Below are 22,500 nucleotides of genomic sequence, written 5' to 3'. Positions count from 1 at the left end.
AAACTCCATTAACATCCTACTCTTGATATTAAAAATAAATGCAAATACAGTGTCATGAATAAACCTGGGGTCTGGTAAGATCTGAGCCACTCTAGAGCAATGATGAAGCTACTCTATAACTTGAAACTCCATCCTTTTTCAGATCTATGATATTTGACCTCAAACTCTTACTTTTCTGATAATAAAGCCAACGATGCAGATTTCATCTAACGCCACACAACCGAGCACCTCCTCCACTAGTCTCCTGTGTGATCTTGGGCCCTTCACTTAACTTCTCTGTGCCTCGGTTACCTCATCTCTAAAACGGGGATCAAACAAACAAAAAAAACTGACTTATTGATATGCTTAAATGGTTTTTGTTTCAACTTCTGTACGATCCCGTACTCTCAGTTCTCCAACCCCTGCCCGGCACTTATTTTGCTGCTGGAACTAAGTTCTTGGGATGGTACAATACAGTAGAGTTGGTAAGCACCATCCCTACCTGCAAGGAGCTCACGGATCAGAGGGGGAGTTGAAATCTAGGCTGAACATTAACCAAAGATTGTAGAGCCTGGACTTGGAGATCCAAGTATTGAATGAAATAAAATAAAACAACAACAACACTAGTACTAATAATAACAACAACAATAATTATAATAATTGTGGTATTTGTTGAGCACTTACTCTGTGCCAGGCCCCGTTCTAAGCACTGTGGTGGATTCGAGCAAATCAGGTCAGACACAGTCCTTGTCCCCATTTAGGGCTCACAGTCTTAATCCCCGTTTTACAGATGAGCTAACTGAGGCACAGAGAGGTGAAGTGACTTGTCCAAGGTCACACAGCCAAGCTGATGTCAAACAGTCTGACCAGGCTCAATCCTGGGACCCTTGTATAGTTCTCCAATGTGATCTAGGGGGCTCTACACACATCCAGGACTTTAGGTAGAACGGCATCCTACCTTATCCTAGCCGGTTGGAATTGGAGTAGGCGATTCTTTGGAGTGTCTTGACTGGCTCAGGATTCCCCAGGCCGACAGGGTGACTGGATACCGCAGAGCCTGGGTTTAAAAATAATTAAAAAAAGATAGGGGTTCACAACTTTGCCAGCAGTCAGATTGGCGGAGCCATGGTACCAATAAAAAATGGATTTCATCCTGTTATGATTAATGGGACTAATTCTCTCTAAATCGCTTTCATCAGGAACGGTAGTAGGCTGAGGTAACGGGGACAGAAAAACAATTAAGGCAAGCTGGAATGCTTATGCAAAATAATAGATTGAAAAAGCTCAAAATGCCATATGCATTTAGATTTTATTTTTCATCAACAGCATATATTTCTTCAAACCAGATAGTTGGGAATCAGAGAGCTCCTTTGTTTTCCTGCTGAAATGGTCTTTTAAGCCTAGAGCCTAGGGCTTTTTACTTGAATTTACAGCTCCAAACCAAACCTATGAAAAACGGACGCGCTTTTCTACGGTTTGGTTGAGTGTTGGCGGTGAGGTTGGTGGGAACTCTGACCCTGAAAAAATAATGAAGTGGGAGTATGAGATGAAATTATCCAAGCACCAATGAACAACACTAGCTCAGCTACAAAATGAGAGAGAATGAAAAAGAAGGCAAATATTTTGCTAAGGGAGGAGGACCATTTTCCTTTTCATAAGAGCAATGGAATGGAATAACAGCGGCTGCGGAAGGAACATGACATTCTAAGGGTCTGAACTCCAGGGGCTGGCAAGTCATCAGCCTTTTGGTTTCCCATTCATTTCCCTTTGGATTTTACCTCTCATGAAAATTTTGCCGAACTAACGTGTTTCTGAAACCATCACCTCCTATAGAGTACATACATGAAAAGCATATAGACTGTAAGCTCATCCTCCAGACTAAGTTTGTCACGGGCAGGGAATGCGCTAATTCTGTTTTATTTTCCTCTCCCAAGCACTAAGTACAGTGCTCTGCATATAGTAAGTGCTCAATAAATACCATCGATTGATTGGCTGATATACAAAACAATCGATCCTACTAAAATGATATCTCCTCCAAGAAGCTTTCCCTGACTAACCTCTCTTCTCCCTTCCTTATTCTCCCTCTCTTATGCGTAACCTATGCCCCTAGGTCTGTACCTTCTATAGCACGTTGATACCCACCCCGGCTCTAAACATTTATGTACATATCCTTAAAATCTGCTGCTCCCCCTTCCCATATTTTAACATCCACCTCCCCACTAGATTGAGGGTAGAAGTGTCTACCTACTCTGTTGTACTGTAGTCTCCCAAGCACTCAATACAATGCTCTGCACACAGTAAGTGCTCAATCAATCATAACTGTCGAGCGCTTAATATGTGCAGAGCACTGAACTAAGTTCTCAGGAGAGCATGATACAATATATTAGATACATTCCCTGCCCACAGCGAGTTTACAGTCTAGAGAATACCACTGACTGACTGACCGATCTGTTTTATATTATGTGATCTTTTTATCCCGCCTCTGTGAAGTCCTCATCCAAATTAAGAAATGCAGTGGTGAGTTCTAAAATTCCATGTTTCCCCTGTGCCACTGTTCTCGTTAGCTTGTGAGTCCAGCGGGGGTAAGGAGGTTGCGTCTGATTTGATGATCTCACATCTTTCCTTCTACAGTGCATGGCGCACAGCAAGGACGTAACTAATATAATCATCATTGCCGAAAATCCTCAATGAAAGTAATTCCAAATTCAAAGTCTGCAGAGCATTCTTGGGCCTTCAAATTAACAACAAGAATTTATCATAATAATGAAATAATTGTAGTATTTAAATACTTACTATCAATCATTCAATCAATGCTGGGCCAGAAGGTATAAAGGTTAGACGTATATAATCCCTAACCTTCCTGACTTTAAACTATAAAAAGAACAATATTCTGTGGACGGACATATAAAGGAACATCCCGAACCTCTATGATACCGCCTGCCTCGCCAAACTAAGAATTGGCTCACTGTAGGACAGTCTCTGGTGGACTTTAATCTTCTGCTTGCTAGGGAAGGGAGGAAGAGAAGAAAGAAAAAAAATGGATAGGCAGAAAATAACCATCCTGTTGGACTATCAGATGCTACAAGATCATGGTAACGACAATCGCCCCTAGATGGTACTTACTGAGTGCTGGCTGCCGAATACTTTTTTAGGTGCTTAGCGAGGTAAAGAAATGTGTGACAAACAGTTCAGTAGATGGAGAAGCAGCGTGGGTTAGTGGAAAGAGCCCGGGCTTGGGAGTCGGCTGTCATGGGTTCGAATCCCAGCTCTGCCACTTGTCAGCTGTGTGACTGAGGGCGTCACTTCACTTCTCTGTGCCTCAGTTACCTCATCTGTAAAATGGGGATTAACTGAGAGCCTCACGTGAGACAACCTGATTACCCTGTATCTACCCCAGCGCTTAGAACGGTGCTCTGCACACAGTAAGCGCTTAACAAATACCAACATTATTATTATTTTCCATATAGACATATTTGCCCATAGATAAAGATGATACTTTGTCTACTGTCTAGCAACAATCTGCTATTGTTGCTGAGTTACTGCTACGGAGAAGGTATTACAGAAAAGACTGGGGCATGATTCATTGTTCCCCCGGTATCCTGCCATCCACTGCCTTTTTCCCATGATTAATCTAGAAAAGATATGTTATACAGGCCCGATTTTATTGCTTTGGGCCCTGGAGAAAAGAAGAGATTCTAAGGTCTCCAAGTTAGTACCTCACACCACAGACACCTATCTACCTGCCTTCCATCAAATGCCACTTTCAATAATCCCATCCAAATGCATACAAGCGAAGACCAGTTATATGCTCATCTATGTGGCTACTTGGGAATATAAATCCTGATACAAAGTTTGCGATCTATTCGGCTATGTGGTGGCTAGCAATTGTGGCAATTTACTTCAGATGAATTGGTCTTGCTCTCTGATGCCATGATTATGAAAATGGGAAGAATGGTATGTTACGAGGAGTGAAGAAAGAGTTTAGAGATTAACATGTAAAGAAGTAGGGGATGAATTGACAGAGAGAAGATAAATCAACCATATTTATTTTATTTTTTAAATTGTATGTGTTAAGCGCTTACTCTGTGCTTATGAAGCACTGGGGTGGACACAAGCTAATCAGGTTGGAGGCAGTCTCTGTTTCACGTGGAACTCAATCTTTAGTCCCCATTATACAGATGAGGTAACTGAGGCACAGTGAAGTTAAGTGGCTTGCCCAAGGTCACACAGCAGAGGAGTGGCAGAGCCAGAATTAGAACGCAGGTCCTCTCACTCCAGGCCCGTGCTCTTTCCACTAGACCAAACTGCGCTCTAAGGGCTTGGAAGAGTACAAGTTGGTAGATATTCCCTGCCCAAGAGGAGCTTAGAGTCTTGAAAAAAGAGGTGCAAAAGGAGGGGAAAAGAGGAACCTGAGGATGCTCAAACAGCGGAAACAAGGAAAATATTTCATTTGGAAGGTGGTGAACACAGGGGAAAAGAAAATGAAATATTCCGTACTAAGTGCTGGGGGGCGATAAAAGGAAATCGGGTTAGACACAGTCCCGGTCCTACCTCGGGCTCACGGTCAGAGTACCCATTTTACAGATGAGGTACCTGAGGCCCAGAGAAATGAAGTGACAGACAAGTGGCAGAGCCGGGATAAAAACCCATGACTTTCTTACTTCCAGGCCTGTGGTCTATCCACTCGGCCATGCTGCTTCTCCAACGGTATAACGCTATATCACTGTATATATAATTATTTATTTATATAATTATATAGGTGGTGTGAGTGGGAGGTGGTGGGCACCAGAATGGCTTGAGCTCAACTCTGCTGTCTTGTCAGGGCTGGGCCCGCCATCTTGGATCTTTTTTTCTCAGCCCTTTTCCCGCTCAGAGAGCCAGGATGGCCCAGTTCCTTCCTGCCCAGCTTCCTGCCTTTTTTCCTGTGGAGGGGAACCTAATTGCACCCTCTCCCCACCACAGTGCCAAGTTCGTGGATGGGTACTGATGCTCAAGAGACCCAATTGATTCCAAGAAGAGTCACAGTAAGCTCTCAAGCCAGAAGTCTCTGACTCTTGCTCTAGTCACTAAGATGGAGAACACACACTAGGTAAAGAATAAATCAATACTGAGAGTAACACAATAAGAGGAATCTGAAGAGTATGTCAAAAAGCAGCTGTTTCTCCAAATTAGTGGCATTAGTCACCTTTATTCAAGGCCCTCACAGATCTGTGACTTCCAAACTCTAACTCTTCCAGAAATGACTCTGGTGTTAGAAGACGCACTAAAAAATAGTTTGAAAATTGTATGATTACGGTTGTGTATCTCTAGCACTCTTTGAGAGTTAAATTCCTCATCCATGTGAAACTAATTTTGTGTGACCTAAATAGATTCCCTCAGTGATTACATTCTCACTTCATATAGCTGAACTTTGCTTAACCCACTTCTAAGATAACCACAAACATGATCTTACTATTAAAAAGAAACAAAACAGGATTTAGCATGTGAATAATGAAAGCAGAGCAGACATAAAAACTTCTCTGTGTTCCACGCAGTTCAGATTTTGTAATCAGAATTTCACCAGATGTTTTCAGATACTCCAGGGCAATCATGGAAAAAATAAGAAGATGAGGCAATAGGGGAATTTTATCTCCAAGGGATTTGTTTCTCTGAAACAAAATTCCTTTGCAGCAGTTTATCAAAGTCAAGGGAGGACTGTGGACATTTTGTGTTGTTGTAAAACCTCAAATTGAGCCCTATCCTTTCAAAGATGGAATAGACAACATAGTCTTTTGAATATTTCCTCTACCTTTAAGTTACCATCGGTTATGCTTTAATGATGAAGAAAGGAAAATATCGTTAAAAAAATGACATAGCACAAGTGAAGTGTCTTTATCAGATAACGTGAAGCGTTATAACCCTTATCCTCAACCAGAGCAGAGATTAATAACAAAACTAGACCCCATTTTCCAAGACCAAATGCATTTCCTCTGCTTTTTAAAGCCCTGGACTTCATGAACTTATCTCTTACACAACTATTTTTCTCTATTCCAGAATTCTATCTTCACCCCACCATCAACCCCACAGCACTTTTATACATAACCTTATACTCTGTTGCTTCCCCTTCTGTAATTTAATATCTGTTTTCCCCCTAGACTCTAAGCTCCCTGTGAGAGGGGATAGGGTCTCCCAACTCTATCTTATTGTAGTCTTCCAAGAACTTGCCGCAGTGCTCTGCACATGGTAAGCACTCAAAAAATACCATCGACTGATCGATTGGACCGTGAGGTAATGTGAGTAGAAATAATGTTCATTACACTCCTAGAATGCGTAAGCAAATTAGACTTTAGAACAAATGTTTATCAGATCACTTTTGGCCATCCCTTTCTGCAACATATCCCTTTACCCTATGGAAAGAAAAAGGAATAATCATTCTGAAATCTTATTTGGCCAAAATGCAATTGGAATACAGACTGTTGCCAGCTGTAGAACTGCTTTTAATTAAATTCTTGTACGGCGCTCTGGTCACATAATTTTCTTTTTTCCTGTTGAATGAGGATGCACTGATTCAGCAATTACTGAACTCTGAAAACTTCATAAACTTCTCTTCTGAGACTGTAAGCTGCCAACACAATCAGCTGTGAGTCATTAGAAAATAGATATATGGAGATTTATCCTTCGGTTGGAGCTCGCGTGGAGAAGGGTGATTTAGGCAGTCATGGTTAATATGCAGTATATTTGGCCTAGAAAACTTTTTAATTCACAGTGTATAAAGGTCAAGAACGTATAGCTGGCCTTCAGGTTTGAAGATGACACTACCGATGGTGTGTGACTAACAAGCGTGTATGCTTGTTGTGGGCAGGGACCGTGTCTACCACCGTGGCTAGAAGCAACGTGGCTTAGTGGAAAGAGCCCGGGCTTGAGAGTCAGAGATCGTGGCTTCTAATCCCGGCTGCGCCACTTGTCAGCTGTGTGACTTTGGGCAGATCACTTCACTTCTGTGCCTCAGTTACCACATCTGTAACATGGGATTAAGATTGTGAGCCCTACGTGGGACAATCTGATAACCTTGCATCTATCCTGGAGCTTAGAACAGTGCTTGGCACATAGTAAGCGCTTAACGAAAACAATTATCATTATTATTATCAACTCTGTTGCCCTGTCACTTAATGCTTAAAACAGTGCTCTGCATACAGTACAATAAGTGCTCAATAAATACCATAGATGAACTGATTAAATGGACTCCTATTGTGCACAACACTGTGGTTCCTGGTGCCACTTTAGGGTTTGTTTTTTTGTTACCTTTAAGCCCTTGATATTCACCTCTCCCTCAGATCCACAGCACTTCTGTTCAAATCCACTGTTTATTTATTTATATAAATTTCTGTCTCCCTCACTAGACTGTAAGCTTACTGTGGGCAGGGAATGTGTCTGTTATATTGTTACGTTGCACTCTCCCGAGTGCTTAGCGCATTGTTCTGCACCCGGTAAGCGCTCAATAAATACAACCGACTGATGATACTCCTAAAGGCTCTGCTCCACAGTGGGCAGTATCGCATTTCTTTCTGATAAGCACCAGTGTCCCAACTCTCCATTACTATGACACAGAGTTCGAGGACTCCTTTCATAAGTATTTCCTCGCTTCACACGTTTTGAGTAGCTTCATTCATTTGATTCATTCAATAGTATTTATTGAGCGCTTGCTATGTGCAGAGCACCGTACTAAGCGCTTGGAATGGACAATTCGGCAACAGATAGAGACGATCCCTGCCCATTGACGGGCTCACATTCTAGTGCAGCCGCAGCTGTTTGGGTATTTTATGGGCGGTCCGTCTTTACCTTATATCCCACCAGCATAGTTGTGATGCGATAATAACAATAATAATAATATTAATAGTATTGGTTAAGCATTTACTATGTGCCAAGCACTATGCCAAATGCTGGGGTTGATTTACAGATAATCAGGCCGGACAGAGTCCCCTTACCCAAATGGAGCTCGTGATGCAAGAGGAAATGAGAACGGGCATTTAATCCCCATTTTACAGAGGAGGCAACTGAGGCACAGATAAATTAAGCTAAACTAAGTCGAGGGCAGAGATTCAAGTCTACTGCATGGAAGAAGGCAATGGTAAACCACTTCTGTATTTTTACCAAGAAAATCCTATGGATCCACTACCGGAATGATTGCAGACCGAGGTGGGGCCTCCTGGGAGAGATGTGTCCGTGGCGTAGCTATGGGTCGGAGATGACCTGACAGCATAATAATAATAATGGTGGTATTGGGTAAGCGCTTACTATGTGCAGAGCACTGTTCTAAGCACTGGGGTAGATACAGGGTAATCAGGTTGTCCCACATGAGGCTCACGGTTAATCCTCATTTTACAGGTAAGGTAACTGAGGCACAGAGAAGTTAAGTGACTTGCCCACAGTCACACAGATGCCAAGTGGCAGAGCCGGGATTCAAACCCATGATCTCTAACTCCCAAGCCCGGGCTCTTTCCACTGAGCTGCATAAGACAGGAATCAGTTAGATGATTTCAGCTGAAAGACCCTAGATGCAGAATTGAGCATTTGATCAAATCATCGGTCCAGCCACGCCACCGCCCCAGGCCTCAACTCAACCCCTCGCCCGAAGTGATCAGAGGCTAAAAATACCCTGGCCACCTGGCAGCTGGGAATGTGACAGCTCAACTTGTCAATGGTGGGACCCAAGAGTCCAACTGCAAAGGCTAAAAATTCGAGTGGGGAGGTGTACGGAGAAGCTCTTGGGAGGCCTGGGGTCCCTTAAGATGGCCAGCAGTGCAGCTGCCGTGTCCACAGCTGGTAATGTTGAGGGGAGAAAATGAGACAATCATTCCCAAGTAATCCGAAGCTTGCCTCATGTGCCGTCTCCCATAATATTCCAAGGGCTATGAGAGAGAAGTCGGGGGTGAAAAGAATGACGATAATAATAATGGTGCTTGTTAAGCGCTTACTATATGCCAAGCACTGTTCTGAGCACTGGAGTAGGTACAAGTTAATCAGGTCGGACAGAGTCTCTGTCCCATATGGGGCTCACACTCTCATCCCCATGTTACAGATGAGGTAACTGAAGCACAGAGAAGTGAAGTAACCAGCCCAAGATCCCATAGAAGACATATCGTGGAGGCAGGATTAGAACCCGTGTCCTTCAGACTCCCAGGCCTGTACTCTATCCAGTAAACTAAGCTACTCCAGAGCAGGAGTTGCGTAGGTGTCGTATTAATGTCTGTCTCCCCATCTAGACTGAAAGCTCATAATGAGCAGGGAACGTGTCTGCTAATTCTGTCGTACTGAACTCTCCCAAGAGCTCCATACAGTGCTCTGCACGTAGCAAGCGCTCAATAAATACAATTTTACGACTCACTGGCAACTCTGCGGCTCTGCAAATAGAATCGCTGCGCTGAGGGAATACCGAGACCTAGGTCAGCATGGGTGTGGCTGTGAGGATTCAGGTGGGAACCTGGCTAGTAGCAGTGAGGCCTAGTGGAAAGTGTATTGGACGAGGAGTCAGAAGAGCTGAGTTCCAATTCTGATTCTGCCACTTGACTGCTGTGTGGTCGTGGGCAAGTGACTTGACTCTTCTGTGCCTCGGTTTATTCATCAGCAAAATGGGGATCCAAAACCTGTTCTCCCGCTAATTGAGACTGTGAGAGCCCTGTGGGACATGGCCTGCATCCACCCTGATTAACTTGTTTCTAACCCAGCACTTAAAACAGTGCTTAACAAAAGCCATAATTATTATCGACTATTATCAAGGGTCTCCTGGGGAAACCCATAACTATTCCAGGACATTCTGTCCCATCAAGCAATTGCATTTAATAATAATAATAATAATGTTGGTATTTGTTAAGCGCTTACTATGTGCAGAGCACTGTTCTAAGCGCTGGGGTAAACACAGGGGAATCAGGTTGTCCCACGTGGGGCTCACAGTCTTAATCCCCATTTTACAGATGAGGGAACTGAGGCACAGAGAAGTTAAGTGACTTGCCCACAGTCACACAGCTGACAAGTGGCAGAGCTGGGATTTGAACTCATGAGCTCTGACTCCAAAGCCCGTGCTCTTTCCACTGCGCCACGCTGCTCCTCTATTTATTGATTTATTGATCCCTTACTGTGTGCAGAGCATTGTACTAACTGCTTGGGAGAGTACGATAAAACTGAATTGGGAAAAGTGATTCCTAACCTTAAAAAGCTCGCAACCTATAGGGGGAGAGAGCAATTAAAATAGTAGAGTGTAAGGATATTCACATACATAATAAAAATGATAGTATTTGTTACGCGCTTACTATGTGCCAAGCATTGTTCTAAGCACTGGAAGTATTGTGGGGCTGGGGTGAGTATCAGAGCTTTTAAGAGGTACACAGCTACCTTCATAGTTGACAGAGAGGGGAGAGAGGATAGAGGAATTATGCCAGGCAACGATACACGCAATCTGGGGAATTTTAGGAAATTTCTCTCTTTCTTTGGACCTTTATTCTTGATTTTGTTGAGCAACTACTATGTATTTACCACCTCCTCCAATAAGAGAACTACCATAACTTTAGTCTGGGTCTTTCGTTCATTCATTCGATTGCATTCATCGAGCACGTACAGTGTGCAAAACACTGTACTAAGTGCTTGGAAGAGAACAATATAAAAATCAACAGACACATTGCCTGCCTACAAGATAAAGCCTTCCTTTATCAAGGATCCTCAGCGCTCGGCAAACCGCTGAGTACTTTATATTCACTCAACATATAGATGTTTTTGAGAGGAAAATCAGCCGAAGTGAGGTCCAACGGAGTGAAGCTCTCTGTACTAAGTGCTTGGAAGAGTACAATAAAGTCAGACATGATCCTCATCGACTTTGCGATCTAGCAAGATCAAACCTAATCGTACACATTTGTTTTTTTCTGTGCTTTTCTTTTTTTGGATAGATAAAAGAGAGAATGTTTCTGAAATGAACATCAAAACAAATTCAGAAGAAATGCATCAGTCTCTTTTCTCTTCAGCTGTTCCCTTGATGTGGAAGGCCCTGAGGGGAAAAAAAAATAGTGGCTTACAAGGCAACAGCCTCTATCCGGTGCTATATGCCGAGGCCAAACCACCGATTCTTTGTAGGCAGTGAGTTAAAACCCCTGTTTTAGGGCTGTTAAGCACACATTTTTAAGATGATCCAAACCCAAATAACATATAGTTACCTCAGAGCCAATAAGTGCCTCATTGTCTAAACACATGCACACACAACCAGTAAATATGGGTGAAACTTTAGAATTTAGGTTGGGATAAGGGCAGAAAAAAATCATCCATTTGAAATGATTCAAATATGCCAACAATGCATGTTGGATAGAGAGCTAGAGATCTTCCCAGTCCTGATATAACGGATGCTTAGTGAAGCCTACGATAAAATGCCAAGCTTTTAGAAATTCAAGTCTACGTAGACGAGATGCAAATCAAGGGCTCGTCTATATCTTTGAAGAGCATGGACGGAGCCATCCACCCCACTCCAGCAGCGCTGAAGGAGAGAGATGGCTCCACCCTCCATTCTGTTTCTGAATATCACTTTTTTCTCACAGCCCCAGCTTGAAGAAAACTATGCCTCTTCAAATTGACATATGCCAGACTAATCTGTCTGCCTTTGTTGCCTCCATTTCCACTATGGAGCTACAGTGGTTATAGAGGGGAGGCAAAGAGAGCAAACACCATGTCTGTAGAGACCATAATGGGACAACCTCACTACCCTGTAACTACCCCAGCGCTTAGAACTGTGCTCTGCACATAGTAAGCGCTGAAGAAATACCACCGTTATTATAATCCGATCTATCCCCCCGTGTCGACTGCATCAGTCTCCTTGCTGACCTCCCTGCCTTCTGTCTCTCCTCACTCCAGTCTAGATTTCCCTCCGCTGCCCAGATCATTTTTCTTAAAAGAACATTCAGTCCACGTTTCCATGCTCATTTTATAAAAAACCCTCCGGTGGCTTCGTGGAAAGAGCACTTTCTTGGGAGTCAGAGGTCGTGGGTTCTAATTCCGGCTCCACCACTTGTCAGCTGTGTGACTTTGGGCACGTCATTTAACTTCCCTGTGCTTCAGTTACCTCATCTGGAAAATGGAGATTAAGACTGTGAGCCCCACGTGGGACAACCTGATTCCCCTATGTCTACCCCAGCGCTTAGAACAGTGCTCGGCACATAGTAAGCGCTTAACAAATACCAACATTATTATTATTATTACTTCAGCACTTAGAACAGTGCTTAGTACAGAGTTAGTGCTTAACAAATACCATCATTGTTATCATTATTACCAAAGTGATTACTCAATCACTTTGCCCCCCCACCCCAATTTCTTACATTCCAGCCCACATACTTCACTTCTCTAGTCACTGTACCTCAGTTTTGTCTATCTAGATGCCGACCTCTTGCCCACGTCCTGCTTCTGGACTTGGAAGGCCCTCCCTCTTCATATTTGACAGTTTCACTCTCCCCCCGTTCAAAGCCTTATTGAAGGCACATCTCCTCCAAGAGGCCTTCCCTGACAAGGCTCTCGCTTCCTCTTTTCTCACTCCCTTCTGGGTCCCCTCTGTACGGGAATTTGCACCTGTTTCCGTCATCCCCAAAGTACTTACGTGTACATCTGTGATTCATTTATATTAATGTCTGTCTCCCCTTCTAGATTGGAAGCTTGTTGTGGTCAGGGAACATCTCTACCAACTCCATTTTATGGTACTCTCCCAAGAACTTAGTACAGTGCTCTGAACACAGTAAGCACCGTATCAAACAGCGTGGACTAGTGGATAGAGCATGGGCCTGGAAAGACCTGGCTTCTAATCCCAGCTCCACCACTTGTCTGCTGTGTGACCTGAATCACCTCAGTTACCTCACCTGTAAAATGGGGATTGAGAATGAGAGCCCTATATGGGATATGGACAGTATTCAACGTGATTACTTTGTATCTATCCCAGCCCTTAGAACAGTGCCTGGCACATAGTAAAAGCTTAGTAAATACCATAAAAATGCACTTAACAAATATGATCGATTTATAGTTTGATTGAAAGGACACAATCAGTTTGCACCCTCCTATCTTTCCTCACTGATTTCTTACCTCAACCCAGCCTGTACGCTTTGCTCCTCCAATGCCATTTTACTCACTTTATTTCAATTTCATCGGCTTGCTCCCAAGCCACAGTCTCCTTCTGTCCTGTAATTTTCTTCTCTTCCATGTACGAAAGACCTCCTCTCCACTTTGAAAGCCTTATTAATGTCACATCTCCTCCAGAAGAACGTCCCCAGCTTCTACTTTCTCTTATTCCTTCTCCCTTCGGCATCACCTATGGACTCGGATCTGTACCCTTTAAGCACTTGATACTCACCCCACCCTCAGCTCCACAGCACCGATGTCCACGTCCACATTTTATTTACCTTTATTAATGTCCACGTCGCTCTAGACTCTAAGCTCCTTTTTTTGGTAGAGAATGGGGAGTTTCTATGGTACTCTCCCAAGCATATTCCAAGCGCTTAGTACAGTGCTCTGCATAAAGTAAGCACTCAATTAATACTATTGAATGAATGAATTGGTACAGTTGGTCTGCACAGAGTAAGCACTCAATAAATACCACTGATCGATTGGTGACAAAATACGCAGTAGGCATGCAGGCTAGCAATGTGATAGACAATACTGGGTGATTATGGGTTTATAATGGAAGATTTCATGACAGGGGAAGAATTTCAGTTGAGACCTAAAAGATGAGGAAAACAGGCTATTCAGGAGAGTAAGTCAACTAAGAAAAATTTCACATGTGTGCAAGAGAGAAAGGGAGTGAGGCGGGGAGAGAGAGAGAGAGAGAGAGAAGGAGGATTGCACATTACTTTAACTGCAGCATTAATTTGGACTGGCTGCCTCAAAGAAATGTTAGTTACAGTGATACATTCCTGAAGTAGTGCTGTAATCTCCTTCTCTGACGGGTTTATTTTATTTTTTTCCCAAAAAGATAACTTCTCTTTAGAGTGGCTTTAGTAGAGTACTCTGAGAAAGTAGGAGGAGGCTAAGGCATCTCTTAGAATTTCTTTCAGACCTCTGATTCTTCAAATCCAAATGCTGTCAAAGTCATTTAAAATGAAAGATTTAATTTACAATTGCTCTTTAGTGTTGCGATAGAGGGCAAGTCTTGAGATTTTCACATGACACCTGAGCTACACAATAAATGAATGAAATGGAACCACAGTCAGCGAACACTTTTGGGCAAAATTGCATCTAATGGGACAGAGAGAAAGTAAGGGGCGAGATAAAGTGTCTGAACCATTAGATTTCTCTCATGGGAGTAAAACAAATTAAAATGATATACCTCCCTGCATTTGGAATGTCAACAAAATAACATGATTTACAACTCGTTTGACAGATTTATACACTGCTGAATGATTTTCAAATCTCAGATGGATGATTATACAGTTCCCAGAGAAGCTCGTGGCATTCAGAGTTAAAATGGCTGAGAACGAACAGAATCGGCATGCTGCCTCTCTGAGGGGAGAACGCAGATAAAGGAAAGCGGCTCAAAACAGCAACCGTGCACACAAAATCAAAACGCCGTGCCTCTTCGCACACACATGCACACAAAATCTATATTTCATAAATGGCTAATTTGCTCTCCTTTACCAAATCTGTACAGTAGGATTTGTAAAATCCTTTGGGAACTGAAAGATGTAAGCAAAATGAGCCTGACTCTGCAGGGCACTCTTCGGGGTTCAGCAATGCACACTGAGAAGATCTGGAAAAATTACAGTAATAATAATAATAGTGATATTTGTTAAGTACCTCCTACCTAAGCACTACATTAAGCATTGGAGTGGATTCAAGGGAATCAGGTTAGACATTGTCTCTGTCCTACATGCAACTCACAGCCTAAGTAGGAGGAAGAACATGTATGGAATCCCTATTTTACCAATGAGGAAGCGGAGGCCCACGTGGTTAAGTGTTTTGGCCAAAGTCAAAGAGCGGGCAGGTGGTAGAGCAGGGACTGTCTATCTGTTGCCAATTTGTACATTCCAAGCGCTTAGTACAGTGCTCTGCACATAGTAAGCGCTCAATAAAGACTATTGAACGAATGACCAAGGTCACACTGCCAGGCCATTTCTCTTCCCACTAGGCCACTCTGGCAAGGTCTTCCTCCCCTATGCTCTCATTCCAATCGCTCCCAATATGACTCTGAGAGTTGCCTGCGAGCACAACCACAGCTGCTCCATTAGATTATAAGCTTCTTGAGAGCAGATCTCCTGTCTCCTGATTCCATTTTATTCTTCTGAAGTTTAGGACCGTGCCCTGCCCAGGGTGAGCACTCAGTAAATTCTGGATCGAGCACGGGTCTGGGAGTCAGATGGACCTGGGTTCTAATTCTGGCCCCGCCACTTGTCTGATGTGTGACTTTGGACAGGTCATTTGACTTGTCTGGGCCTCAGTTACCTCATCTGTAAAATGGGGGTGAAGACTGGGAGCTCCATGTGGGACAGGGACTGTGTCCAACCCGGTTTGCTCATATGCACCCAGCTGTGTGACCCTGGGCAAGTTGCTTCAATTCTCTGGGACTCAGTTACCTCACCTGTAAAATGGGGACTGAAACTATGAGCCCCATACGGGACGGGGACTGTGTTCAACCCGATTTCCATGCATCCACAGTGCCTGGCACATAGTAAGCACTTAAATACTACAATTATTATTATTATTATCATTAATTGCATAGTAAGCACTTTACAAATGCCACAATTGATATTTTTATTATTCACAATTAACATTAACAAGCTGTTAGTGTGCCCCTAAACATCCTTCCCAGACTTCAGGGTCTGGTTCAGGGCACAACCAACCTTACACAGCAGTCCAATAAAAGATTTAGGGCTGTGGACCCAAATCTCCCTTTCCCTTTTCTCCCACGGAAGCCTGCTTAGCCATCCTCTGTAGACTCGCCACAGTTCTCTCTCTTCCTACGGGAGGGATACATTTGACTGAAATTGTTTCTAAATTTGCGAACGATGTTTCTTAAAGATAGTATGTGTTAAGCGCTTACTACGGGCCAAGCAGTGGAGAGGACACTAGATAATTAGACTCAGTCCCTGTCGCATATGGGGCTCGCAGTCTACGAGGGAGAGATAACACAGAATCACCATCTTACGGGTGAAGCTGAGGCACGGAACAGTGAAGTGACTGGCCCAAGGTCACACGGCAGACAAGTGGTGGAGCCAGGATTAGAACTCTGACTCCCAGGCCCGTGGCCCTTCTGCTAGACCATGTTGCCTCCCTGTATCAATCAATGGTATTTATTGAGCACTTACCATTTGGAGAGCACCGCATTAAATGCTCTAACATTATATTGTCATTTCACCTAACATTAAGGAAAGGATTAAACTTTAAAAAGCTATCCAGTGCAGTTATGCAGCTTTAGTAAGACTCCGTACTTCCAATAAAATGAAAGGCCCCCGACACGTTCCAGAGGAGATTATTCTCGATATGAATCCATTGTAGAAATCATATGAACAGGAAATGCCAAATTAATAAAAGCTGCATACAAAGAGCTATAACTATCATGAAATTAAACTTTCTAGTACGTGATGAGATTGCAAACAGCCACGGGACCCAAACTGAATACCATACCAGCTCACATTTCAGCAGTGAAACAAAATGTTCCCTAATTTATTCTTTTAATGGGTTGAGGCTGCGATTAGTTTAACAACAAGTAAAATTGTTTGCACATGTAGGACGTCCACAAGGTTGGAATCACTGAAAAAAGAGCTAAGCCATGAGGTTACCCTGGCGGAGCTTTCGGCAAATGGTGTCGACAATCCCAGTCAGAGGAGCCGATGAAATGCATAAGTAGTGTGAAAATTTCACAATTCCCTCTCCTAGGCATGGGATGGCACGTCCTCCATTTGAAGATTGCCGGCTCCTCTAGCCTTGTTCAGAAAGTTCCTTCTGGGAGCGATCTGGAAACCCACAATGTAGAAGGCAAGACTGATTCATTATCTATTGTCTAGAACACCGTCTGAACGGAATCCCAGAGCCTGGGTTTGTTTTGTTGTCCGTCTCCCCTCTTCTAGACCGTGAGCCTGTTGTTGGGTAGGGTCTGTCTCTATCTGTTGCCGAACTGTACTTTCCGAGCGCTTAGTACAGTGCTCTGCACACAGTAAGCGCTCAATCAATATACGACTGAATGAATGAATGAGGACAAATTCACTTTACCTGGATTTTGGAATTTACAGTTCTATAAATTTGAACAAGACACTACTGAGGGTGAAACATCACTTACGATCCCGTACTCTCCCAAGCGCTCAGTACAGCGCTCTGCACACAGTAAGCGCTCAATAAATCCGACTGAATGAACGTATGTGTCCGAAGAGGCCGACGCAGACTTCTCAGTCCTGGCCACGCTCGACACACGCAGAGGTTGTTTTTTGTTGTTTTTAATGTTTGTTGGGTCTGGAGCCGTTTTCCCTTGTGCTTCCTTGTCTCTCCTTCCACAGAAGCTTTTGCTCAAAGAGAGAGCCCATTCCCTTCTGGATGGAAGTGTGTTATGCTGATATTTCCTCGGCAACTGATTCCCAGTTTTCAGCGGGGACGCAACCGTGTCCGAGGCTTAGTATAACTCTGTCCTTCAAAGTGCTTAGGGAAGCAGCGTGGCTTAGTGGAAAGAGCCCGGGCTTGGGAGTCGGAGGACACGGGTTCTAATCCCGGCTCTGCCACTTGTCTGCTGTGTGACCTTGGGCAAGTCGCTTCACTTCTCTGGGCCTCAGAGACCTCAGCTGTAAAATGGGGAGGAAGACTTTGAGCCCCTTGTGGGACAACCTGCTGACCTTGTATCCACCCCAGCGCTTAGAACAGTGCTCGGCACATAGTATGCGCTTAATAAATACTATAATTAATAAATACTATAATTAATTAGGTGTCCTCTGCCCTTCTCTCTTTGGGTTTCCCAAATTTCTTTCCCCACACACAGCAGCTGTGCAGATATCCCGCTGTTATTCATTCTCCTCATGTATTCCCACCATCATAACTCTTTAAAGGTGAGCATGGCTTTGAGGTGATTCGTGGAAGCAGCGTGTTCTAGTCATAAGAGCTCGGGCTGGGAGTCAGAGGGCCTGGATTCTAATCCTCGTTCCTGCCACTTACCTTCAGTGTGACCTTGGGCAAGTCACTTTCTGTTTCTGTGCCTCAGTTCCCTCCTCTGCAAAATGGGGATTCAATACTTGTTCACCCTGCTTTCATTCATTCAATAGCATTTATTGAGCGCTTATTATGTGCAGAGCAACGTACTAAGCGTTTGGAAGGTACAATTGGGCAACAGATACAGACAATCCCTGCCCAGTGACGGGCTCACGGTCTAAACGGGGTAGCCTAGTTAGTCTGTGAACCCCACCGGGACCTGATTAGCTTGTATCTATCCCAGTGCTTAGTATAGTGCTCTGCACAAAGTGTTTAACAAATACCGTAATTATTATATGGAATATTGGCCACAGTCAACCAGTTGGGACTAGAACCCTAGACCTCCTGACTGTGACCGTGTCTAACTGTGACTCTGAAGCAAGATGACCTAGTAGATAGAGCACGGGCCTGGGAATCAGAAGGACCTGGGTTCTAATTCTGGCTCTGTCACTTGTCTGCTGTGTGACCGTGGGCAAGTCACTTCACTTCTCTGTGCTTCAATTACCTCATCTGTAAAATGGGGATGAATACGGTGAGCCCCAAGTGGGAGATGGACTGTGTCCAACCTGACTAGTTTCTATCTACCCCAGACCTTAGTAGAGCGCCTAGCATATAGTAAGTGCTTAACAGATACCATAAAAAGAAAATTCAACGCCAAAAAATCCTCTGCTGTACTCTTCCAAGTGCTTAGTACAGTGCTCTGCACGCAGTAAGTGCTCTAATGATGGATATACTGTAAGTCTTTTTTTTTTTTTATTTTGATTCCACGTGACACCACACTGTGTTACTCTCCCTAAAGACCTACACTATTTTACTATAAAGCAGTAGTTGACAGAGACCTGCAAAACCACTCAGATAAAGTGACACAAATATATTTCAAAAAATACCAGCCGAGGCACTCAGTTCCGCCACAATAATGCTCACTTTCAGGTAGGACGGGATCATAGAATGAGACAGTGTTCTTCTAAAACCACACATCCTCTTTGCTACAGTACAGCACGGGTTGTGTACATGCAGTGTAACTCAAATGGCGAGTACCACGATACAAGGTTTCTTCGTCCTAGGATTCTGCAAAAGTACCGCCCCGTTGTGATAGAAGAACTGAGTGTATAATAAAACGGTCCTTACACGATAGGTGTTTTCTAGTGAGATTGCAGCAATAATGAATGAATGTATTGGGAAAGGTGGAGATTTAATGTAAAAATTACAAGTTCCTTGTGCTACGAGCCATATGGTATCAATGAATATGTGCTGATGGAAGAATCGTTATAGGCAAAAATACTGCAACATAATTGAAGAAATACACTGAATAATAATAGACAATTCAAGAGGAGTCAACATTGAATTTACAATCATAACTAGTTTTCTGGATCTCTGTCTCATATGATGTTAGGAATTAAAGATCTTGCTAGTAATTCAGGAAGAATTTGTTTAATAACATTATAAGGAAAGAAATGAGATGTTCATGATGCCAGAAAAGAAATGAGGAATTGGAAGGCTAAGCAGGAAACAAAGGCAACGGTGTTGTTGTGGTAATGTTGGTGTGTTGCAGGAAAGCATTCTTTAGAAAGACACGTCAGTGTTGCTGATGGTCATTATCCCTGGTAACTATGGAAACACTTGGAAACATGGGAAAGGGCACTAATCATTAAAAAAAAAACAAAACACTAATCACTCCTTTTCCACTCTCTTTGCCCTGACAGAAACACTGGGCAAACTCCCGAGAAACATTCAAATGAGCTTCCAAAGCATTTTTGTTCGAGAAATTGAACCAGTCTCTCAGGTTCCTAATCATTTTTCCAAAAAGCAAAGAAAATTCACTGTACATATACACAGATCACAGATTGTCATGATAAAAGATGATTGAGCATTGGTTCACTCTGTTTTTAAGACCAACTGTGTATCATTTTATGTGATGGAAATCTGGATTCATCATCATCCCCTTGGCACTAGGACACCTTTATAAATCTGCTAAACAACAAGACTAAATGATATAGCATCTGTCACTATTTTTTTTCTGATACAAATAGTGGAGAAGGGTAACTCTTAAGTAGCTCCATAGATCTCAAGTATATTTTCAGGGCTTCTCCCGAACTATTCAGTAGACACTGATAGTCAAAATCCCCAAGAGAAAATCTAAAAGCAAAAATAAAAGTGGTGTGACTAATACAGAAGAATGATCTTTCCACCCTAATTTTTATTATCCAAGAATGGTAACAAAGTGTTTGTTCCCTTTAGACCGTAAGCATGTTGTGGGCAGGGAATGTGTCTACCAATTCTGTTGTATTGTACTCTCCCAAGTGCTTAATACACTGTTCTGTACACAGTGAGGACTCAATCAACACCGTTTACTGATCACTTGCTTGGAGAAATAGTGTGATGGGATGGGAACCCTCCTTCGTCTAAAGGGACCACTTTCTTTTAAAGTACCACTTAAAAAGGATATGGCTCCCAAAGGCTTTTCAGTAGGAGTGGAAAAAAGTGAGAACAAAGGAATTTAGATTCTGAGGGTACAATGTCAGTTTTAACAATTAATAACTGGGATGCTTAATACACCTACTTTGTCCCGCAGATGAGAATGATGATAATGATGACGATGATGTGAGGAGGAAGATGCTGGAGATAATAATGATAATAATGTTGGTATTTGTTAAGGGCTTACTATGTGCAGAGCACCATTCTAAGTGCTGGGGTAGATACAGGGTAATCAGGTTGCCCCACGTGAGGCTCACAGTTAATCCCCATTTTACAGATGAGGCACAGAGAAGGTAAGTGACTTTCCCAAGGTCACACAGCTGACAAATGGCAGATCCGGGATTCAAACTCATGACCTCTGACTCCCAAGCCCGGGCTCTTTCCACTGAGCAGTGCTGTTTCTCGAGATAATGATGAACGGTAACGGTGAGAATGAGGAAGCACGAGTTTGCCGTGGTAACTGCCCCAGACTTCATCACCCATGGTAGCCAGTAATATGCTGGGATTTATTTTTTTGGTATTTGTTAAATGCTTACTACATGCCAGACACTGTGTGCACCGGGCGCAGGGGTAGATATAAGATGATCAGGTGGAACACAGTCCAAGTCCCCCATGGAGATCACTGTCTTAAGTCCCATTTTTCAGAGAAGGTAACTGAGGCACAGAGAAGTTAAGTGATTTGCTCTAGGTCCCACAGCAAAGCGGGATTCCAATTGGGTCTGTACCCTTCTCGGGACAATCGAGGCTGCTCGTCACCAACCGAGGCTGTTCAATCAGAAATTTTCACCAAGGATGGACGAGGACAAAGTCACAAACACACAGGTGCACCCACAAATACACGCACACGCCAGCACACACATTATACACACATAGAAAAACACAAAGCACTCACACACAGATAGCTGGAGTTCTAGAGTCTCAGCTCTTCCTTTATACTGTAAATTCTTCATGGGCAGGGATCTTGTCAATCAACAATAGTGTACTGTATTTTCCCCCAAGCACTTAGGAGAGTATCTTATGTACACTAAGCACTTAATAAACACCAGTGACTGCTTGATTGATTAAATTGGAGTGGCAAACACATACCTTGTGGTACAGACTGTGGGATCAAGACTGTGAGCCCCACGTGGGACAACCTGATTCCCCTGTGCCTACCCCAGCGCTTGGAACAGTGCTCGGCACATAGTAAGCGCTTAACAAATACCAACATTATTATTATTATACTATAAAAAATCCTGACTTGACTCCTTTCAAATTCCTGGAAAGCTTAGACAAGACTATTTTCTTCATAGATAACCGTTTATAAATTCACTCTTCTTCAGTCTTAGAAAAATGAGTATTTTACAAGCAAGGGGCAAAGTGAACAAAATCTACGGAAGTTTCAGAAAGAATCTTGAGCTAAGTATTACAGTATCACAAGCTATGATTTAAGCACTTTTACCATTCTCAATTGAGAAGCCCAGATTTGAATAATTCAGACAAAAACCCTGCTTTGTTTTCCTCAATTAGTTTCATAATTGAAGCATTAACGGGAGGTATGAAAATGTGAAATTAGCTAGTAACTTGGTTATGTACCAAATCCACACCAACTAAGTCATTTCAAGAGGGAAACACAATCTGTGACTACTAAATGCTAACTGCTAACTGGAGAAGTTCATGACATGTGAGAATACATAGATTTAAAGCAAGTAAATATTTGACACAGGATGATTTAGGGGCATTACGAAATTTCATGCAGGGAAGAAATTTCTCATAAAATAAATGATGTTTTAGGTTGTTTAAAATCTTAAGTCTGTAATTATTATTGAATTCCAAATGTCACCATAATTGCTTGTCCAAAAAAGGATATATTTCTTTGTTATAAAAGGTATATTAACTAACATACAT

At 43.0% G+C, this 22,500-nt stretch overlaps 1 long non-coding RNA gene across 2 annotated transcripts in view; it reads right to left on the bottom strand.

Moving 5' to 3' along the window:
* Window positions 1–22,500, bottom strand: part of LOC114816473 — a 192,747-nt gene that overhangs the window by 45,548 nt on the left and 124,699 nt on the right. For both annotated transcript variants that reach the window (XR_003764251.2, XR_005660752.1), the window contains exon 2: window positions 938–1,036. This is a non-coding gene — a long non-coding RNA (uncharacterized LOC114816473). The remainder of the gene's footprint in view (window positions 1–937; window positions 1,037–22,500) is intronic.

Source organism: Ornithorhynchus anatinus, chromosome 14, assembly GCF_004115215.2.
Source record: "Ornithorhynchus anatinus isolate Pmale09 chromosome 14, mOrnAna1.pri.v4, whole genome shotgun sequence".
In the NCBI taxonomy this organism is placed as follows: domain Eukaryota; kingdom Metazoa; phylum Chordata; class Mammalia; order Monotremata; family Ornithorhynchidae; genus Ornithorhynchus; species Ornithorhynchus anatinus.
The sequence above is the reverse complement of the archived record's forward strand: the minus strand, read 5'-3'. Positions and strand labels throughout refer to the sequence as shown.